This window comes from Onychostoma macrolepis, chromosome 11 (assembly GCF_012432095.1).
Source record: "Onychostoma macrolepis isolate SWU-2019 chromosome 11, ASM1243209v1, whole genome shotgun sequence".
Classification (NCBI taxonomy): Eukaryota; Metazoa; Chordata; class Actinopteri; order Cypriniformes; family Cyprinidae; genus Onychostoma; species Onychostoma macrolepis.
The window spans coordinates 20,453,256-20,459,323 of record NC_081165.1 but is presented as its reverse complement, the minus strand read 5'-3'; the positions used below and the strand labels follow the sequence as shown (position 1 = coordinate 20,459,323).

General features: G+C 34.3%; 1 long non-coding RNA gene across 1 annotated transcript; it reads left to right on the top strand.

Annotated features, from left to right (window-relative positions):
* The first annotated feature begins 3,859 nt into the window (after positions 1-3,859).
* LOC131549944 (uncharacterized) lies at positions 3,860-4,768 on the top strand. Its single transcript, XR_009273525.1, has 3 exons — positions 3,860-4,109; positions 4,194-4,244; positions 4,567-4,768. It is a non-coding gene; the product is annotated as an uncharacterized LOC131549944 (long non-coding RNA).
* The last annotated feature ends 1,300 nt before the right edge of the window (positions 4,769-6,068 follow it).

Below are 6,068 nucleotides of genomic sequence, written 5' to 3'. Positions count from 1 at the left end.
TAGTTTTGCTGCCACAGAAATGTATATTTTCAGATTAAAATAAAAAAGAAATATTTCAAAACTGCTGCTTTTATTGTATTTTTGATCAAATAAATAATTTAAAACAAAATAAACACTTCTAAATGGTGTGTCTACATCATTTCAGATTTCTATGACAATTTACAACTAATAATATATTATCTTTTGAATTATGCAAAATTAACTGACAGTTATGTTGCTATAATGTACAGGTGCATCTCAATAAATTAGAATGTCGTGGAAAAGTTCATTTATTTCAGTAATTCAACTCAAATTGTGAAACTCGTGTATTAAATAAATTCAATGCACACAGACTGAAGTAGTTTAAGTCTTTGGTTCTTTTAATTGTGATGATTTTGGCTCACATTTAACAAAAACCCACCAATTCACTATCTCAACAAATTAGAATATGGCGACATGCCAATCAGCTAATCAACTCAAAGCACCTGCAAAGGTTTCCTGAGCCTTCAAAATGGTCTCAGTTTGGTTCACTAGGCTACACAATCATGGGGAAGACTGCTGAGCTGACAGTTGTCCAGAAGACAATCATTGACACCCTTCACAAGGAGGGTAAGCCACAAACATTCATTGCCAAAGAAGCTGGCTGTTCACAGAGTGCTGTATCCAAGCATGTTAACAGAAAGTTGAGTGGAAGGAAAAAGTGTGGAAGAAAAAGATGCACAACCAACCAAGACAACCGCAGCCTTATGAGGATTTTCAAGCAAAATCGATTCAAGAATTTGGGTGAACTTCACAAGGAATGGACTGAGGCTGGAGTCAAGGCATCAAGAGCCATCACACACAGATGTGTCAAGGAATTTGGCTACAGTTGTCGTATTCCTCTTGTTAAGCCACTCTGAACCACAGACAACGTCAGAGGCGTCTTACCTGGGCTAAGGAGAAGAACTGGACTGTTGCCGAGTGGTCCAAAGTCCTCTTTTCAGATGAGAGCAAGTTTTGTATTTCATTTGGAAACCAAGGTCCTAGAGTCTGGAGGAAGGGTGGAGAAGCTCATCGCCCATGTTGCTTGAAGTCTGTGATGATTTGGGGTGCAAGGTCATCTGCTGGTGTTTTTTGCCCATTGTGTTTTTTGAAAACCAAAGTCACTGCACTCATTTACCAAGAAATTTTGGAGCGCTTCATGCTTCCTTCTGCTGACCAGCTTTTTAAAGATGCTGATTTCATTTTCCATTTGGCACCTGTCCACACTGCCAAAAGCACCAAAAGTTGGTTAAATGACCATGGTGTTGGTGTGCTTAACTGGCCAGCAAACTCACCAGACCTGAATCCCATAGAGAATCTATGGAGTATTGTCAAGAGGAAAATGAGAAACAAGCGACCAAAAAATGCAGATGAGCTGAAGGCCACTGTCAAAGAAACCTGGGCTTCCATACCACCTCAGCAGTGCCACAAACTGTTCACCTCCATGTTACGCCGAATTGAGGCAGTAATTAAAGCAAAAGGAACCCCTACCAAGTATTGAGTACATATACAGTAAATGAACATACTTTCCAGAAGGCCAACAATTCACTAAAAATGTTTTTTTTTTATTGGTCTTATGAAGTATTCTAATTTGTTGAGATTGGTGGGTCTTTGTTAAATGTGAGCCAAAATCATCACAATTAAAAGAACCAAAGACTTAAACTACTTCAGTCTGTGTGCATTGAATTTATTTAATACACGAGTTTCACAATTTGAGTTGAATTACTGAAATAAATGAACTTTTCCACGACATTCTAATTTATTGAGATGCACCTGTAAATGTGGACAGCTACACATTCATAAATGCATTGCTGGGAAATAATGACTTATAGTGATTTGTTAATAATTTTAGATCCATTCTCATAATTTAAGACTCAATTTTGAACAAAACATTGTTTATGTTAGCCAGCTAAATAACTTTCCCTTGGTGTCATATTTAAATCAGCAGAATTTGTTACTGCAATATTTAATACATCACTAAAAACCAAATGTTTGCAAAGCATAAAAATAATTAGAGCAAAGAGATGAAGAAAAATGAATGGAAAGCCAACCCAGGTGAAAAAGACGTTGTATTAAATGTATTAAAAATATACTTGAAATTCAAGTAGTATGTTTATAATACATTTGTATTCCCAACATGCTTATTTGAAGTGCATTAAAAATATATTGAATTGCATTTTAATATATTTCTAAAAAGTATTCTAGAATTACTTTTGTATTAAATATATGCTTAGTTATACTTCTAAGAATTATGCTAAACACAAGCATATTTTTAATTTATTTATAAAAAAGTATACTAGAAATACGTTGGTAATAAATATATGCTTAATTACACTTTTAAGGACTATGCCAAAACACAAGCACACTATTACTATATTTCTAAAAAGTATAGTAGAAATAATATGTTAATAAATATATTCTTAGTTACACTTTTAAGGAATCTACTAAACACAAGCATACTTTTAGTGACATTTTAGTGTATTTACAGAAAACATAGGCTATGTTACCCTTACTTAAAGTATATTTTATGTGTACTTTGTGCAAGAACATAACAAAATGGTTACACTTTTAGTAGGTTTTTAATGTACTTTATATTGCAGTAGGCCTACACATGGTTATAATTTAAATATTTATGTATTTATAATTTTAATATTTGGAAAAGTACAATATTTTGAAAAACATTTTTAACATTTACAATGTACAAACCTTTGTCAAATATTATTAACCATTGCAATATTTAAAATACGTTGTTTAATATTTTATATTATATTTCATGATTGGTTATGCTACTTTGGTTGATTAGGCTGTTGTTCAGTATGATACATTAATTGTTATAAGCAACCTGGTCTCATAAAAATACGTACCTCTGCGACACCGTTGTACGTACCTTGCTGCATGTTTCGCCGCAGTTTCAAATAGAAATGTCCACTGAGTGGCGCTAAAACACAGGTTCAATATGTGAACCCTGGCACGTTTTTATTACGTGGATATTGGTACTTATTGCTGTTTTTTTATTACGTTGCTTCAGATACATATTGTGGCGGTTCAGAATTAAAATATCCGGGGACTGTCGTTAAAGGTTAATGCTCTATGGTGTTGGAAATATGCCCTACACCAAATCCAGCCCTAAACCTACCCGATAGTGTTAACAAATGCAAAACTGGTATGAAAAAGTATTAGCTGATGCAACTGTGCTATTTTAACTTCCTTTTTAACTGCTTTGTCGGACTGTAGTTACACGGGATTCGAACCGATGCTTCTCTTCTCCTAAGTCCGTCTCCGTACTCCGTGAGCTACCGAACAAACTTGTCGTTTATGAAAACCCGTAAATATGAAGCTGGATGCGTGTGATGCTAACGTTCAAAAGCATCAGTTTTCAAATCTCCCAGCATATTAATATTGTTTTGAAGTCATAGCATGATATTCTTCAAGTAATTGTGCGAAAATTACGCTTTATTAATCGCAACTCTGTAAATTTGTGTGAAAGTGTTCAATTATTTTGGAAACTGCAGTGATATGTACTTATTGGTACGTATTTCATGTCACCCTAAAAAGTGCATCCAGGTATGTAAATGTGACCAGGTAGGTTATAAGCTAGGTGTTTATAAATTTGTTCAAGCTTGATGCCTTTATTTTCTAACATATATTTCTGAAATTCCCACAAGGTTTTCAACATCATATCTGGAAAAAACAAACAAAAAAAAAAAACAGGTTTATTTGTGTTTAAATTCAAACAACACAGACTAAACCTGATTGGTTCCAGAGCCATTGAACGGCTCTGATTGGTTCGGATGATAATGAGCTCACAGCAGAGAGCTTAGTAAATCAAATATGATGTGCATGCAAATGTCCCTTGAATGTGAATATAAGTCTTAAATTTAAACAGTATTATATAGAGTGATAGTGTCTCTATAGGGTGCTTGGAGGAAACCACGCAATTCGTATGGATTACTTTGGCGATGTTTTTTTGCGATGAACTTTTTGAAACGTGAACATATTTGATGAATCTTTTCATCGGAGGGACATAAATCTCTCCGATTTCATTAAAATATCTCCGCTTTTCGTTCGAAGATGAACGAAAGTCTTAGATGTTTTGGAGCATCTTAAGGGTGAGTGATGACATAATTCAAATTGTTTTGGGGGAACTATGAAATTAATTAGAAAATATAGCGGTGTGTTCTTATTTTTACCAGCGTCTGCAAGCGTGTATGGCTTCTGGCTTTGGTACCTCACTGTGACTTCAGGTAAGATTTGTATTTAATTAACTTTATTTGTCTATACCAGTCGTGTTTTTGACAAATGCATTGGCAGAAAAAAATTATTCATTATAACATGTACAACATTAACAGTTTTTATTTGCAACATGAAGTGTCTTTATTTCTGATTTCCTGAACAATTTGGCTTCATTGTAATGAGGTTAATGATCTTTGAAAAACCATGATTATGAACATACTTTGTCTTGAGCTGATCACCCAACTGTAGTAGTGTTGGTTGATTGGTTTTTATATTTGTTCAAGCTTGACAGCCTTATCAACTTTATTTTCTAATATATATTTCTCATTACAGATAAGAACAAAGATCAAATTGTAAGAAGGGTTGCTTATAAGAGCATACAGTACATCTGAAACTGCTGAGGCTGGTAAGGTTTTTGACTATATTTCCGACCAGGTACATTGTTCTGTCATTCTTAAATAGAAAACAAATCACCAATCATCATTTGCCTTTTTTTGTGCATGTGAGAAATATTAACATTTGTTGTTTTTCAGATCAGCTGCTATAGAAGACAAACTGAAATCTGAGTGCAGAGACAAGCAAAGGAATAGTAAGTATATTTTAATATCGTATCACCTCTGTTATAGAGATTTTTGAATCAGGCCTAATGGAGGATGATTCGGTCAATCTTGGAAGAAAAATGTTAGCAGTGTGTCCATTTCAGGTGGCTAATTTGTGCTTCCTTTCAGTCATTCATGTAAAAATCCATTATCTAATTTTGTTTCTGTTTTGTTTTTTTCTAAAGCTGCAAGGCACTTGTGCAAAATATTGTATGCCAGGAGGACGACTAGGCTGTGCCCAGGTCTCCGGAACCTGCGACAACGCTCAGCTCCATCGGCCCTCCGTCTGCGCCTTCGGGTCCACCAGCTCTGTCTCCATCGGTCGGCCCCCAGATGTCGTCAACCACACCATCTACATCTTGACTCCTCCCTTTCTCGACTCCGCCGTGTGTTGTCAGCACTGGGATGCTCTGGGTCTGTGCCATGTGCCAAACACCATCTAAGCCGCCAGGGCATCATCGTCATCCTCCCATCACCATCCCTTCACTACATCCTGCCATCATCCCTACGCCATCTCCTCGTCCACCTCCATCCCTCCCTATTCTGTTGCTTGAACTTCATCATCTTCAGTCTTTGCACAGACATCTATTCACTTCTGCACTTAGTTTTTCTGTAAATTTAATTTTTTTTCTTCAGAAAATTGCATTGTAATTTTTATTTATTCATTGATGTAAAATTCTTAACTTTTCAGTAATACAGGTATAACTGAAATGTTCTACAAATGGATAAGATAGCTTTTCCATAGCATTTATCTTTTTTTTTTTTTTCATTTATTATAATTTTTTTGTATAATGTTTTAAAATGTACTTGAGTGTGTTTGTAGTAATACAAATATACTATAAACATTTCAAGTACATTTTTAATACATTTAATAGTGTTTTTTGTTTTTCACCAAAGTATATATGCTGCTGTACTTTTTTTAATGTACTTATGAATGTATGAATTTGAATAATGTACTTATGAATACTGTAATGTACACAATATGTAATGTAATACATTAAAGTTTTCTAGATATCAAAGTGTACGTGTGTATGTATACTGAAAAATATAATGCTAATTAATATAATATACTAGTAGTGTAATGCTAATGCATTTCTAATGAGCTGAAATACAATTGAAATGTACTTGAAGCACATTAAAACGATGCTTCAAATATATTCTACCTGTAGTTCATGAAGTATTAAAAGTACATTTTAAATGTATTTTAAGAAATACACTTAAATTGCACTACATATA